Source organism: Sapajus apella, unplaced genomic scaffold (assembly GCF_009761245.1).
Source record: "Sapajus apella isolate SASKATOON/1434 unplaced genomic scaffold, GSC_monkey_1.0 scaffold2, whole genome shotgun sequence".
Taxonomy (NCBI): Eukaryota; Metazoa; Chordata; class Mammalia; order Primates; family Cebidae; genus Sapajus; species Sapajus apella.
In genome coordinates, this window is record NW_022436942.1 from 84,710,651 (window position 1) to 84,727,921 (window position 17,271).

The following is a 17,271-nucleotide window of genomic DNA, read 5'->3' on the forward strand; positions in this document are numbered from 1 at the left end:
AAGGGAAAAAAGTATTTATGTTCATTGTACTTAACAAAAAGTATAAATTTGTAAAATTGTGTTCCTATTGTGTGTGTGTGTGTGTGTGTGCATAGACACTGGGAGTTATATTTTTACTGTGTATGTTCTATGCACCCCATACAACTATGGGCTGTGGATTTTAAAAAATACAATCTACTCCTCTAGCCCATACCTTGAAATACCTAGTTCACATTGAAATCAGAGAAAAGCCATTTATTATTGATGTTGGCTCTGAAAGGGCACAGATTTTTAGTGATCATCATGAATATGATAATTAAAAAACAACATTTTATGCAGTAAACATTTATAGTGAATTCATTTTATTACAAATTTATTTATAAATAGTTTTAAAAATTGTGTTTTCTGGGCCATGTTTGAAGTGTTTTACAGATTTTAATTTAACGTAGTGATAACTGTGCAAGGTAGGTGTGCATATTTTTTAATTTTTCAGAGAAGACACCAGAAACAGAGTGGAAAATACCTTTCCCCAAATCTAATAGCTAGCATGCTAGCCAGGGTGAACCAGGGAGATCGTCCCTTTTCGTTAAAATAATTCAGTCCCTGGCCCTGAGTAAAGTTTCATCCTTTCTAAAGAATAAAGGTGAAGTAACTTTTAGGAAGAGGAATTAGTTTTATTAATGTTACTAGAATAAGATAATCTGATGCCAAAATTCCGTAGTTTTCAAAATGATAGAGTTTATCTCACAGAGGAGAGATGGAAAACAGTTTTCACACTGAATAAAACTCTGTCTACTGCAATAATGTAAAGGAAAAATGAGTGGGAAAAAGGTGCTGTGAGTGACTGACAATGACAGCCACAGGCATAACATAAGAAAGTGGAAATATTCAGACCACGTATTTGCAACTGTTTCTTCATTACACTACCCACTCCTTCAACAAATTTGCACTGAAGGTCTAGAAGAGGCTGGGTGCAGTGGCTCATGCCTGTAATTCTAGCACTTTGGGAGACTGAGGCAGGCAGATCACCTGAGGTCAGGAGTTCAAGACAAGTATGGCCAATGTGGTGAAATGCCATCTCTACTAAAAATACAAAATTAGTCGGGTGTGGTGGTGCATGCCTGTAATCCCAGCTACCCGAGAGACTGAGGCAGGAGAATAGCTGAAACCCGGGAGGCGGAGGCTGCAGTGAGCCAAGATCTTGCTACTGTACTCTAGCCTGGGCAACAGAGAAAGAAAAAAAGAAAGAGAGAGAGAAAGAGAAAGAGAGAGAGAGAGAGAAGGAAAGAGGGAGGGAGGAAGGAAGGAAAGAAGGAAGGAAGGAAGGAAAGAAGGAAGGAAGGAAGGAAGGAAGGAAGGAAGGAATGAAGGAAGGAAGGAAGGAAGGAAGGAAGGAAGGAAGGGATATCTAGAAAAAATCTAAACCAACAGAAGGTGTGAGCCTATCTATCGGCAGACGCCACGTGCTTGAATTCCTTGAGATGGACTATTCAAGTGTTTAGAGCCTTGGATTTGCATTTAGTCTAGAAGGATAGATTAAGAGCAAACTAACTCAGGGGTAGAGTAGCAGTGGAGAGGGGGAGCGTCTTTTTTCCTACTTCATACATTTCAGTGTTCATTAATCCTTTTACAATACTTACATCAATATTGTATAATATGGACCTTACTTACAAATTGTGTGTCTACTGCCTCAACTCATAAAAAGAATTGTGTAACAATTAGTAGGTACTCCTAGGTCTGTAAAGAGTGTGGGCTGGACTAGTTTCTCTGTGCTCACCAGTCAAGACTTATGTATGATTCTTTCTCTAAGAAAGAAAGGAAGCAATCAATTCTCTAAGAGTCTAGGCAGTTTCTCCATCACTTGTTCCTGCTCTGATGGTCTGGACTGGTTGCCAAAGTAACCAGATAATGTCCACCTGCCAATAGGTAATTGCACAGAGTCAAGGTGAAGAAGAAACATTGGGCAAACAGCAGATGAGCCCAGTGCAGACCACACTGAGCAAGCAGGCTATGCTGACATCAGGTGTTTTTCTTATCATATTGAAAGGAGATGAAGGAAGAGGCTTCTCAAGAGCAGCCAACATTTCTGACCTTCTGACTGCAAAGCGGATTCTGGCAGTGAAGGCCTGGAAGACAGCACTCTCTTCTTATTCATTCAAAATGGGCACAAAAATGGAAGAGCTGCCTTCAGCACACCATAACAAACCATGCTCTCAGTAAACAGGGATATTTCAAAGTGCAGTAGCTCTAACAGTGAGAAAATTCAGGCAGATCTGGAGAGTTTAATCATCTGGTAACAGAACATTTGTGTCATTTCTATTTTGGGAAACTTTTCATTAAATCTGTAAGTTTAGAATTTTCCCCTTTCTATTTTGTTTGCTTCTACTTGACATAATGTTCTTGGGAAAGCACTTAAAAAAATACTTGTGATGATCTTCTGCCAGTGAAAAGGAGAACCGTGGTCGTTTTTTAAGAAAAAATAATTCTGCTTTCAAAATTCCAGAATAAGGTAATTGAAAAATTATCTATCTGAGAAGGCAGCACGAAAAGGTTACGTTTTCGCCAAAGAAGATATGTTTGTCTTGCTTTTATTCTGGATTTTAACAACCATGATAAGGTATCATTTTAGAAATCATTGAAACTTTAACTAATGGGAAGTTCCAGATTAATACACATAATGGAAAGCCTTTATTCATTTGAAAATTATCTCAGAATATATTAAGGCACTTTACATTTCAATCACAGTTTGTATTATTTTAAGAAATTTATTCGCTATGTAAAGAAGTTATACAAGATTGGAATTACAATAAATTGACAGTCTTTTGAAAGACACTTAACTAAATGTATCATCACATTTAAAATTTATCCAGTGGCTCCACAGTTTCACTTTGGAGCATATATCCTGAGAAAATATTATTGACGACACAGGTGCTGGTTATATTTTCCCTTTCAGGAAACATCCTCTTCTTCTGAGACTGAGACCCCAAGTCTCCTTTGGGGAATCCCCTCTTCACTCTCAGTTTGTGTGTTCAGTGGGGTTGACGGAAGTCCCAGTTCACCTGGGTCCCAGGTCTAGGACAATCGGCACATTTCATCTCTTCATTCCCCCTGGTTTATTGGGGCATGAGAATATAATTGAATTTTACTCTTGTCACTGAAGTCTAAAGCCATTTGGAGCGTATCATGAAAAACAAAGGACTTTTCTTGTTTGTTTTGTTTACTTTCACTGTACACGTCACTGGGGAGATATCAGACGAAAGCAGCTGAGTTCTAACCGCTGGAAACAGCCCTGCTACAGTTTCAGACACCTCCAGGGACAGTCAAGAAGTCAGAACATGGGACCAGAGTGTTAGACACACCCCGCGGCCTCCGGAATGTCAGCTCTGCAGCAACAGTGGCTGCATCTACTTTGGTCGCTGCTGTGTTTCTGTTATTCAGAAATGTATCACGTGTACAGTGAGTGTTCAATCAATACTGTTGGAATTAAACTATGATGCAAGAGAGGCCAGGCACAGTGGCTCACATCTGTAATCCCTACACTTTGGGAGATCGAGGCAGGTGGATAGCTTCAGACCAGAAGTTCCAGATCAGCCTGGGCAACATGGTGAAGCCCTGTCTCCACAAAAAATACAAAACAACAACAACAAACCCAAAACATTACTAAGGCATGGTGGCACATGCCTGTGGTCTCAGCTACTCAGGAGGCTGAGGTGGAAGGATAGCTTGAGCCCAGGAGGTCGAGGCTGCCGTGAGCCAGGATCATGCCACTGCACTCCAGGTTGGGTGAGAGAGTAAGGCTCTGACTCATAAAATAAAATAAAATAAAATACAGAATTCAAGAGAGAGTCTGAATATATTAATTGGGTATCTGGATACACCCTTGCCTGGTGCCAGATATCCCAAGATTTTTAAGTTATTTAAGTGAATATACTTTTTCTTTAAAAAATCCATTTAAGTTGTATTTTATATGAATTAAATATTTCTAACATGAATGAAGGGCTCAAAAGCATATTTTCAGTGATGTTTCACAGAAATTTATTTCTTTTTAAATTTTGACTTTTATTTTAGGTTTGGGGTACAGGTGCAGGTTTGTTACATGGTATGTGCTGAGGTTTGGGATATGAGTGATCCTGTCACCCACGTAGAAAGCATAGTACCCAGTAGGCAGTTTTTCAACCCTCAACTCTTCATCTCTCCCCCTTCTAACAGGCCACAGTGTTTATTGTTCCCATCTGTATGTCAATGTATACTTAATGTTTAGCTCCCATTTATAAGTGAGAACATGAAATCTTTGGTTGTCTGTTTCTGTGTTAATTTGCTTAGGATAATGGCTTCTGGCTGCATCCATGTTGCTGCAATGGACCTGATTTTGTTTCTTCATGACTGTGTAGTATTCCATGGGGTATTTGAATCACATTTTTAAAACCCAATCCACTGTTGATAGGCGTCAAAGAAACATACCTCAGAGTAATACTAGAAATCAATGACAAAGGCACAGCCAACATCATACTGGAAAACCAAAAGCTGAAAGCATGCCCCTTGAGCACTGTAACCAAAGATGCCCACACTTACCACTCTGATTCAACATAGTACTGGAAGTTCTAAACTGAGAAAGAAACAAAGCCATCCAGATAGGGAAAAAGAAGTCAGATTATGTCTCTTCACTGATGATATAAAACCTAGAAATTCTAAAGACTCTATCAAAAGGCTCATAGGACCGATAAACTACCTCAGTAAAGTTTCAGGACACAAAATCAAGGTCCAAAAATCAGTAGCATTTCTGTATATCAATAACATTCAAGCTGAGAGCCAAATCAGAACGTCATCTCATGCATGGTTTGGGCTTTTCTGGCAGGTAAGCAAATGTGCCACACCTGCCAAGAAAGCCAGATCTCGATGCTTGGAGGCATGATGCAATTAATGAGAAAGAATGAAAGTGCTTCCTGGTTTCTTTTCACAGATGTCACAGCATCCTTGAAGAGGCATAGAGGGGTAGCCGGCAATCTCTCTGCGGTCCCTTGCCTTTGTGGCATGGCTACGTTTGGGGGTGTTTATAGACTCTTCCTTAAAACCACCACATGCCATCTGGCAGGATCTCAAATTTCACCCCCCTCTTGCATTCTAGAAATCCCTGAAGTGGGTAGCAATGTTTTCTGACTGAATTTCAGTTCAAACATAATTCAATAATCTTGTTATAATAGTTTGAAAAAATAGAATCAATAGTATAACCAACACAAAACAATCAACAGATGTCCTGTGATGGGATATTCTGTGGTAGCTGCTTATCTATGTCTATATCTAAAATGCTGCTTATCTATCCCGTCACTGATTCATGCACCTAATTTTATTAAGTTCATGCTGTGGCCTGGAGACGAGGCTGGCAATGGGAGACCCAGCTGAACAGCTATAGAGAGGTTGTCATCTTCAAGAGCTCACACCTGGAGGGGAGATGAGCAGGGGGCAATCAGATAAAACAGTTACAGATTATATGAAGGAGAATACAGAAATGAGTAAGGAACATGGCAGAGAACGAGCAAGGAGAAACTAATTAACAGATGACAGTAGGAGGAAGTCTTTCTGCGGAAAAACTTAATCTGAAATCGGAACAGGGAGAAGAAGCCAGGCAAGGGCTACAGCTTGGGAAAGAGCGATCCAGGCCGAGGAAAAGAAAAAATGCTGAGGATGATGGTTTCCAGGTTCATCCATGTCCCTACAAAGGACACAAACTCATCGTTTTTGATGGCTGCATAATATTCCATGGTGTATATGTGCCACATTTTCCCTGTCCAGTCCATCATCGATGGGCATTTTTCAGAAGAGCAGAAGATCAAACACTGCATGTTCTCACTCATAGGCGGGTGTTGAACAATGAGAACACATGGACACAGGGAGGGGAGCACTACACACTGGGGTCAGTTAGGGGGAAATAGGGGAGGGACGGTGGGGAGTGGGGAGCTGGGGAGAGATAGCAAGGGGAGAGATGCCAGATGTAGGTGATGGGGAGGAAGGCAGCAAATCACACTGCCACGTGTGTACCTATGCAACAATCTTGCATGTTCTTCACATGTACCCCAAAACCTAAAATGCAATAAAATAAATAAATGGGGAAAAAAAATGAAAAAATGCAGAAGCCCAGCTGTAAGAACAAATGAGTGAGTGCTCAGGGCACGAGGAGAAGGCCCATGCGGCCTAAAACCCTAACCCATGTACCCAGCAGTTGAGTGATGTTAGTTTCTTTATTCATACAAGGAAAATATACTAGTTGTATCATTTTAGGAGGCATACAAAAATAAGCATCCAATTCAAGCCGTGCATCTGAAACATTCTGAATAGACTTAAATGTGAAACTCCTATTTGCAAACAGTGACCCTGGGCAGGAAAAGGCAGTGTCTGGCTCCATTGGCGCATACCAAGGGCCCTGCCTTTTCAAAAGCATCTCTCACAGGAAAGCACTCTTCCTTTAGAGAAACACATCCATCATCATCTCTTTTAAAATGTAGACTCATGTGCAGATATTCAGAGAAATGGCCCTTGCTTGACGCGTAAATAGCAAATGAGGTCATTTGATCTTGTTTCTTGCCACTCTTAACGCCATGTTACAGAAGCAAATTCTTGGTAAACAAAGTGGCATTAGTCCCAAGTGGCATTACTGTTCTCTGAGAAATCTAATTACTATAGATTTTTCCTTCACTATTCTCCAAGATTTTCTAAGTTAAAGGCCAAAGTGGATGCCAATTAGATAGCTCTTGACAGTATTACTAAAAATAGTATTTAGGACCTACTATAAAGTTATGTGTGTTTATCTGCCTCGAAGACTAAATTGATGTTAATTTAGTATAGATCAGGAAAAGACTAGGGCAGAGACTATCACTCGTTCTTTTTAAGGCTCTTTTGATGGTTGGATTCAAGTGAATGGGAGAAAAAAAGTCTTCCTCTTTAGTTGTGCTGCCTGAGACATACTGAGTTCTCTGCCCCAGAAATAACTTTGCAGAGGCTTTAAGAGGGATTCAAGTTTCTAACTAAGCCAAAAAATGCAGAAGGATGTGAAATTCAGAGACGATGGAATAAAAGAAGAATGAGTGAGAGACATTCCACTTTGGGGTTTGATGGGTTAGTTTGCTGCAGCGCAAATCTGCCATTGGGAAAAACTAAGAAAGTTGGAAACATTTTTTAAAAAAAACTGATGACATTGGAGAGCTACCAAGACAACCAGTGTCTGAGGGGCAGGATGCCAGAGGGATCAGAAACTTATCAGGGGGAGGCTGACATTCTCAATTTTTTCCTTCAAGGATTTGCTGGTTGTAAGCAGCATGGAATAAGAGGCTGAGAAGTCAACCAGAAATCCTCACAGAAAACAAGAAGTAGACAGGGTTTTAGGTAGTCCCAGGAGGCTGAAAAAATCAAAATGGAATTCAGGGTTTCGAAGGCAATCAGGACATGAAGGGCCGAGATTCAGGGAAGAAGGGAAATGCAGAGACGCACGCACAGTTCCATCAGGCTCTGATCCTCTCAAAGCTGTTTGCAATGCCTGACTTGCACAGAGCAAGAAATTCTGCCAGAAGCTTTGTCACAGGTGCTGAGCAATTAAATCAACTTATCAGTCTACTCACAAGGGGAAGACAAACATTGGACTTTAGGCTCTTCTATGACCTTAGGAAACTGAGTTTGTCTTTTTATTTCGTCCTAGTAACAAGATGATAAGAAATGAGGAGGTTCAGTAATAACCAGTTCAGTAAGCTAAAAGACTTAGAGAAGAGAGTACTGGCATGTTTTTAACAGAATCCCACCTTTCGATGGCTTCAGGTCCTTTGCAGGAACATGGATAAAGCTAGAAATCATCATTCTCAGCAAATGGACACAAAAACAGAAAACCAAACACCACATGTTCTCACTCATAAGTGGGTGTTGAACAATGAGAGCACATGGACACAGGGAGGGGAACATCATACACAGGGGCCTGCCGGGGGTTGGGGGGGAGGCTAGGGGAGAAATAGCAAGGGTGGGGAGATTGGGAAGAGATAACATTAGGAGAAATACCTAATGTAGATGACGGTGTGGTGGATGCAGCAAACCACCATGACACATGTGTACCTATGTAAAAAACTTGCATGTTCTGCACATGTGCCCCAGAACTTAAAGTATAAAAAAGAATCTCACCTTTCATATTATTACCAATACTTACTATGTATCTATGTGTTTATGTAGTTGCAGAGAGTGTATTTTAAAAATTTCAACAAACCTTTTCTACCGAGCTTATTATTTTATATTGTTTGTAATGTATATGTATATTACAAGCACGATGACCATTTACAGACACATCAAATGTGAGGCAAGGGTAAAATACAGTCACACGTGTATATGGCACCAAAGTGCGCATTGGGCAAAGGTTTGGGCTTACCATTACAGGTAAAAGAACTATGGCATCAGAGGCTGGATTTATACCCTGATCCACACTTACTGTTATGCGTTTATTAGCTCTTTAGTTCAGGCCATATTAACTGCTCATAGCCTTTGTTTCTCCATCCATGAAACTGGAATGTAATAATAACAGCTTCATAAGCCTATTATTAGGGTTAAATTAAATATTTTATGTAGACGTCTAATGGCTTAGCTCGCCGTGTAGTAGACATGCAATAGATGCTAGCTGTTTTTGTTATCTATAATATTGAAAAGAAAATAACGTGATGTGTGCAAAGTACACAATACAAAGCCAAACGTGGAAATTGCTTTGGTGGGATTACAATAATGAATATGAAGCTATGTTAGTGATGGCCTAATTTCATCCACTAAAATTGAAAAAAAAAAAAAGACATATTCTTCCATATGTGGAGTTTTCTAGCCTCAAAGTACTTCTGATACCCTGAGAACTGTGTGTATTTTCCATTTTTAAGACATTTAAATGCATCCACCTTGTTGCATTACAAAAGGTTCCCAGGGCGGACCAGTGTGCAGGCTGGAAGATATGATTTCTGGCTCTTTCAAACATGTGCCATTCTTCAAAACATACAACATGATTTTCTCAATGCTAAGTAGATGAATAAATGTGGCCTGGAAATATTTGCCTTACAGCATTTTAGTAACTGAATATTATGTCTCAGTATTTTAAAGTTGAGATACCAGAATTTACATCCTTGTTAGTCGTAGATACACTTTTCAACACCTTTTCAACTCCAAAAACAGCGGCAATGACATGCAAAGCTCTTTTTCCCACAATTCTGACATGTTACTCATAACATACACATATGAAGCAAAAATGGATTGTTTTAATATTAAAGCAATCCAAAAACGGATTGTTTTAATATTAAAAAATTAATATTTCAATTTGTAAAGCACAGTAAGAAAGAGTAAGTGTTAAATGTCTCTTCATGTCAGTTAACTCAGACAAAAAGGCTTAGAGGAATTCTCAGGAAATGCAGTCCTGAAACTAGGTGAGAGCTTCCTGTTACAATAAACTGCTATCACAATTCCTATTTAAGGATTTATAACAAGTGTACTTAAATAATTATTGAGGCAATTGTTTTTTCCAGGGGCCATCATCAGAAACACTGAAATGAGCCCGCAGAGAAGATGCAAATGTAGGAGGTCAGTTGGGGACTGGTGGACTGAGTGACTGTGGCTCAACTCCAGTGGACAGAGCCACCAGTCACCCCCAACCAAGTCTTTGTATGCAGGAATGTGGTCAGGTGTTTATGAATTTTCCAAATTTTTAGGAAAACTAGACAAATTTTATTTATTTATTTATTTAAGACAGGGTTTTGCTCTGTCTACCAGGTGGAGTGCCATGGCATGATCTTGGCTCACTGCAACCTCCGCCTCCTGGGTTCAAGCAATTCTCCTGTCTCAGCCTCCTGAGTATTTGGGATTATAGGTGTGTGCCACCATGCCCAGCTAATTTTTGTATTTTTAGTAGAGACGGGGTTTCACCATGCTGGCCAGGCTGATCTGGAACTCCTGACCTCAGGTGATCTGCTCACCTCGGTCTTAAACGTTGACAGTTAATTAGTTTAAAAATCACTGTGGCTGCCTATTTGCAGATCAAAACTCAATTGGATATATATGCATGTGTTTATTTTTGGCATCTCATTTCTAGTTTGTTGAGTTCTATCCTGCTGGTCTGTATGTCTATCTTTGTGTGAAGATCACACTGCTTTGATTACTTCAGCTTTGCATTAAGTTTGCAATTGGGAAGTGTGAGTTTGGTCATCCAGCACCTTTGTGCTGATATTTGCAAATGTATTCCTTTTCCATGTATTGTATATATTATTGGCCTTACTGTATACAACATTAGATGTATGGATAGTAGACAGATGAATAGATAAGTAGATAGATTAAATAGATGGATGGAAGATGAGAGATAAGCGAAAAGACAGATGAATAGATGGTTAGATAAAAGAGATTAGATAGATGAATAGATAAATTACATGCTGGATGAATAGATACACACATACATAGTGTTTTACACAATTTATTTTGCATACAATTACACTTTAAATCAGTAAAGAGACAAAAGGAGAATAAATATACTTCATACTATCATTTATAATTACATAATTATCTTAACAAGTGCTGTTAGTTTGTTTACGGGAAGTTGAATTACTTTCTATGGCCAGCAATAAATTCTCTGAGTTTTCAGTTGTTTTGTAATACTTTTATTTTGTTTGATTTTTGAAAAATAGTTCTGTTGAATAACGACTTTTTTTGTTGACAGTGTTTGTTAGTTTGTTTCACACTTAAAATATGTCATTACCGTTTAGCTCCTATTGTTTTTTGTGAGACATCATTCACTAATACTATTTGGGGTTACCTGCATGAACAAGTTGTTCTCATTTTACCTTCAAGATTGTCCATTGTCTTAAGCTTAGCATTTTTGCCATAATGTTGTTAGCTGTAAAATCTTTGTATTTATTCCACTTCCAGTTTGTTGAGCTTCTTTGAAGTGTAAATTAATGTTTTCCAGCAAACTGGGGAGATTTTCCACCATTATTTTTTTAAATAAATATATATATATATTTTTTTTTTCTTTATCACTCTTCGTTTCTAGTATGCTCATTGTGCATATGCTGGTGTGCTCAGTAGCATTTCACATTTCTTTTAGGTTCTACGTATTTTTATTAATTTTCTTTCCTTTGTTATTCAGATATTATAACCTTTGTTGATCAATTATCAAGTTCACAGATTCTTTCTTCTTCCAGTTCATATCTATGGTTGAGTCTCTCTAGTGAAATTTTTATTTTAGTGATTATTCTTTTGAAATCCAGAATTTTCATTTGGCTCTTTTTTATAACTCCTATCTGTTTTTGAAATCATGTAGCATTGTAATCATTGTTTCTTTGTGTGTGTGTTTGCTTTTGGTTTTATTTCCATTTTACCTTTTTTTTTTTTTTAACTTTAACTTCTGGGATACATGTGCTGAATGCGCAGGTTTGTTACATAAGTATACATGTGCCGTGGTGGTTTGCTGCACCTATCAACCCATCATCTAGGTTTTAAGCCCTACGTGCATTAGGTATTTGTCCTAATGCTCATTTCTCATTAGCTGTTTGAACATATTTAAATCTGTCTGTTAAATTTGACATCTGGATCCTTTCACAGGAGATTTCTGTTGTATACCTTTCTTTACCCCTATGGATGAGTCACACTTTCTTGTTCCAAGTGTCATATCATTTGTTTTAGTTGTTGTGAAAACCTGGACGTTTAAAAGAATATGTGTAGTCATTCCTGATACAGATTTCCCTTTCCCCTCTCCGGGACTTGTTTTGCTTATTGTTTGCTTATTTAAGTATTGGCTAACCTACTTTGTGAAGTCTACTTTCCCCAGTGAAGGCTTTTGTGCTCATGCCTCAGAGGGCACAGCCTCAGACATGGACAGGGTAAGCACTGGATTACTGTTGTTTAAACTAGGTTCTCTTTGAACGCTTTCTTGATCTCTCTGTTAACCTGTCTGCCTCATTTCGTTCACATCCAATTATTAGGCTCCACTAACTGCTGAACTGATTATGCTGTTATTTTCTAGAATGCCCTGGATCATATATTGCCCCACAGTCTGATACAATTAAATGTGGGCAAAGTGTAGTTTTTGAGGCCATTGTTTGAGGTTTCTTTGACCTCAACATATGGGTTATTCATAGCAGTCACATTATCTGGTTTTCATAAGTAAACTAATTGGCTTGTGTTTTAGCATGTTTTTCTTAATTATGAGGAACCACCAGTTTATTATTTGCATATCACCAAAATTTCCATTGTTTTTAAGCCCTTAGATGTGAGCTTCCCCATACTCTTTTTCAAATACACACAGCTCTTTTGGGAAAAGAATCAGGGCTCTCTGTTCTTACACACTTCCATTCTTCCTTGGCACAATCTCTGAGCTACCACTACAGCTACTGAGTAGAGTGTGCTTTTCTAGGCTTGTCTCTCCCAGCATTGCCAGAATCCTTCAGGTCATCTGGGGCATGCTTTTCAAGTCAGCCTGAGATGCCTGAGATAAAGCTTTTATCTTAAGAGGGAAGGCCAGGCTGAGGAAGTGATCCTTTGACCTCTCAGTTGTACTCACCAGCAATTTAGCTTCAACTTGGAGTTTGAGGAGACATGAACTGTTGGTGACCTGTACCTCCCAGTGAGATAATATTCCTCAGTTGGGAGCTGAGGAAAGAGGGAACCCTGTCTTCTTTCCGCCATATCTCTGGAGTTGAGCTTCCATCTGCTGAACTCAGGGAAGAGAGGTGGATCACGCCCTGAGTGCCTCAGACTCTTGCTATTTGGTAGGCTTTCTAGAACACATATTTCTTCCTTGGCTGTATGCTGCTGAGACAATTGCGAGAGGCTCTCCACAGCTGCTTTGTAAGTAGTTTTCACCTTAGTGCTCTTTCTTCCTCCATGGAACTCCTCGTGTTGCCATCCCAGAAGTCCTGTTAACTAAATTTTAGTTGGTGCTCTACACAAAATGTAAACGTTTTATAAAGAAAAAAATATTGCCTTAAGTAAGGCAATCTTTAAGCAGGAAATGCAAAATAAAAGACTATAAGCCAGACATGGTGGTTCATGCCTGTAATCCTAGCACTTTGAAAGAATGAGGCAGGCAGATCACTTGAGGTCAGGAGTTCAAGACCAGCCTGGCCAACATGGCGAAACTCTATCTCTAGTAAAAATTACAAAAACTAGCCAGGCATGGTGGTGGGCGCCTGCAATCCCAGCTGCTTGGGAGGCTGAGGCAGGAGAATCACCTGAGTCCAGGAGGTGGAGGTTGCAGTGAGCCAAAATCACGCTGTTACAGTCCAGCCTAGGCAATGGAGTGAGACTCTATATCAAAAGAAAAAAAAGAGAGAGATCATAAAAAAACAGTACTTTCAGGAATATAATGCTGAAGAGTCATTACTTTTTTCACTGAGGACCACAAGAAAAGCCCTTGAAACCAAAATATTAGAAAAAAATTCAAACGAATGATTTGATATTTAAAATGCACTCGCTAAGATGTTCTGATGATTGGAAAATTTATTTATTTAGAGAAAATGTTTTTAAAAACTTAACCAAACATTATACTTTTAATAACGAAAAGTAGGAAATTATTCTTTTAAGATTGGAGCTATTACAAGTGTGAAAGTTATTACTGCTTCATTTAAATATTGGAAACACCAACCAAATAAAAGTTATCAGAAATGAACACTTAAACATTATATTGTAGTTATTAACAGATACATATTCAGATAAAATATTAAAAACATATGCAAGGCTGGGCACAGTGGCTCACACCTGGAATCCCAGCACTTTGGGAAGCTGAGGCAGGCAGATCATTTGAGGCCAGGTGTTTGAGACCAGCCTGGCCAACATGGTGAAACCCCGTCTCTACTAAAAATACAAAAATTAGCTGGGCTTGGTGGTGCCTGCCTGTAGTCTTAGCTACTCAGGAGGCTGAGGCAGGAGAAGCACTCAAGTCCAGAGGTGGAGGTTTCAGTGAGCCATGATCATGTCATTACACTCCAGCTTGGGCAACTGCGAGAGACTCTGTCTCAAAAAAATAAAAATAAAAATAACAACAACAAAAAAAACATATGCAAGACTTTGGTTAATATTCACATACAAAAGCAATTAAATTTCTATATTTTGAGAACAAAAACTTGGAAAGTTAAAGAAAACAAAGATGAAACTACATCACATACCTAGGAATAAATTTTTGGAGTAAAACTTTGGGACAGGTCTATACAGAAAGCTTTACCACTACTTTATTAGAAAAACAAGAGAAGACCTAAATAAACAGAAAATATATTATGCATATAAATTGGATGGCTCAACATCATAAAAATGTCAGTTCTTCTCATGTGATATATAGATTCAGTTCTACTCTAATAAAAATAAGCAAGGTGTGTGACTGTGTGTGTGTCAGAAATTGACAAAACGATATTTCCAAATTCTTGGCAAAGGGTCAAATGACAAGCTGATCCTAAAAATTTTGTGAAAGGCCACAAATAACAAAGTTACTTTTGTATAAAATTAACAAGGTTGAAAACAGGGAGGTACAGAGATGGATAAATCAGCCAGTGGTTACTTTATTTATGACAAAGCCAAAACTGCAGAGCCGTGTGAAAGGACCACTTTTTCAATGAATTACCATAGAAAAATATTGGGAAAATTGGTGACTTTTTAATTGTACTTTACTCCTTTTATGCCTAGTGTTCCATTACTGGAACGCTAAGCATGTTGGTGTTATCCTACTCCTCAAGGTCATCACCAAGGTTTGATTTTTCACACACGTCTCTCTCCTGAGGATACATGTCATCACATGGTGCACAGCGTTAGTCACTGCTACAGATAACTGGTGTGCTGGGAGCTTGTCAAAAAGTGATGTTCGTTTTTGGAGACATTTTTGAGGAAGTATCCAAAGACACATACATATAACTTTCCTGCATTACACAGTATACTAGGAATATATTTTATTGCTTCTCTACTAGTTATATTATTGTGCTATAAAAAGAAAATAGCGAAATGATTATTGTTGCATTAGTTATGGGGTTGACATTTTTTAATGTTCCATTTTTGGAACGCTAAACAAAACCACTACCACTAGCACTAAAAATACCTATTTTTCTGTTTTAGTCCCAAGATGCCTCAAACTCCAAGCTACATGAAATAACTGACGTTTTAGACACAGACGACAGCATAGACTCAAGTGCTATCGTGATACAACCACCTGAAAATGATGCAGCACCAGTTTCTGTTGAGGACTCAGGAGGTGAAGAAGGGGAGCATAAGCTGCCAGGTTCTTTGATGCACACAACTATATATCTTATTCAAGATGGCTCTGATGCTAAGTCTGATGCACATGATCCATCAGATGCACCTAAAGATGACTCTCCTGACAAAGTTCCATCTACCTCTACTGCACAGCAACCTCCACCATCAAGGAGGAGGAAAGTAACAAAAATTATTTGCAGATGGAAAAAAGCTGACCTAACTGCACACTTCATAACAGCTAGAGTTACAGAACCACCAAAAATTTTTTATTTCGTCACCAAAAATAAAAACTCTCACAGAAATTCTTGAGCTTTTTCTTGATGATGAGGTTGCTGAACTCATCGTCAAGTATTCCAGCGTACATGCTCAAAGTAAGGGTGTACATCTTGGCTTGACTGGCTCCAAATTCAAATGTTTCCTGGGGATTTTTTTTTCTTACTGGTTACATCCTAGTTAGTAGAAGGTGCATATTTTGGGAAAAAAAAGAACAGATGCTCATAATGTACTGGTTAGTGCTCCATGAGAAGTGACCACTTTGAAAGTATATTTTCTAACTAGCAAATATGGATCCAATGGACAAGTTTTCCAAGTTGCAACTTCTCATAAGCAAACTCAGTGAGAGATGTATGAAATTTGTTGAAAATGAAAGACATTTCACTTTGATGAATCTGTGGTTCCTTATTTTGGTCATAATGGGTACAGTTTATTCGGGGAAAGCCCACTCTGTTTTGCTGTAAGTTTTGGTGTGGTATCTCATGTCTGGGCTATATTTGCTGGTTTCAGCCATATCAGGGTAAAAACTCAAATACTAAACATGAAGAATACGGTGTTGGTGCATCACTTGTCCTTCAGTTTAGTGAGGCACTTACAGGGGCACACCCTGGACAATACCATTTTGTATTCAATAACTTTTTCACCAGTATTGCCCTTCTTGATAAGCTCAGTTCCATGGGACATTGGGCAACAGGTACAATGAGAAAGGATCACATTGACAAAGCTCAATTGGAATAAAAAAAGGAAGCGGCACATCCGATTATCGCATTGATGGCAAAGGCAGTCTTGTCTGCAGGTGGAATGATAACAGTGTTGTCACTGTTGGCTCTTCTGGTGCTGGAATCCATCCCCTGTGTCTTGTCAGTTGTTATTCCCAGAAACTGAAAGAGAAGACCCAAGTTCAGCAGCCAAACATGATCAAAGTGTATAACCGGTGCATGGGAGGTGTAGACAGAGCTCATGAAAACATTGGTAAGTATTGGGCATCGTCCAGTGGAAAGGAATGGCACTCAAGCCCTTTTTGTTCTGTTTCAAATTGGTCTTACAAAATGCTTGGCAATTGTATAAAACATCTGAGAAGCCAGTAGATTTTTTGGAGTTTCATTGACATGTGGTATGCCATTATCTGGAGACCCATGTTCGCCCTCCAGAACCTGGCTGAAAAGAAAGATCTTCTCAGACTTTGGCTTACGTTATGATGGCATAAATCATGTGATAGTCAAACAGGGAAAGCAAACGTGGTCTGCTAAATGTCATAAGAACACCACTTTTCGAAGTGAAAAATGTGATGTTTCCTCACATGTGAAGTGTTCTGTTAAATACACACTGAATAGCAGGTGTCACCATTCCCTGAGACAAGAAACATGATTTTATACATTATGTACAATTTAGCAGTGGTTTTGCCTAGTGTTCCATTTTTGGAACACCACATAACTCAACAATGGAACATAATAAAAATTATTTCTTTTAAATACATGTTCTATGGATGAATTTCATGCAAAAATTTGAAAAGACATTCAACCTCAGTGATAAATATCTTTAAACCATAAACAAAATTGAGGATGGATTGAAAATCTAATTCCTAGATGACATAATAGAGCTTCCAGAAGCTTAAGTTGAGGAACGGCTGCATGAACTAGAATTGCTAAAAACTTAAACTGGTTAAAAAGAGCAATTCCCTTTGCAGAGGACAAAGAGAGATCCTCATCTTGCAGATGACAAAACCAAAGCACAGGCAAGTGACATAAACTTACTCAAGTTTGTACAATTAATAATTGGCAAAGATGAGATCTG

At 38.7% G+C, this 17,271-nt stretch overlaps 1 pseudogene; it reads left to right on the plus strand.

Annotated features, from left to right (window-relative positions):
- The window catches only part of LOC116555080, a 32,003-nt pseudogene extending 15,158 nt beyond the window's left edge, over positions 1-16,845 (plus strand).
- The last annotated feature ends 426 nt before the right edge of the window (positions 16,846-17,271 follow it).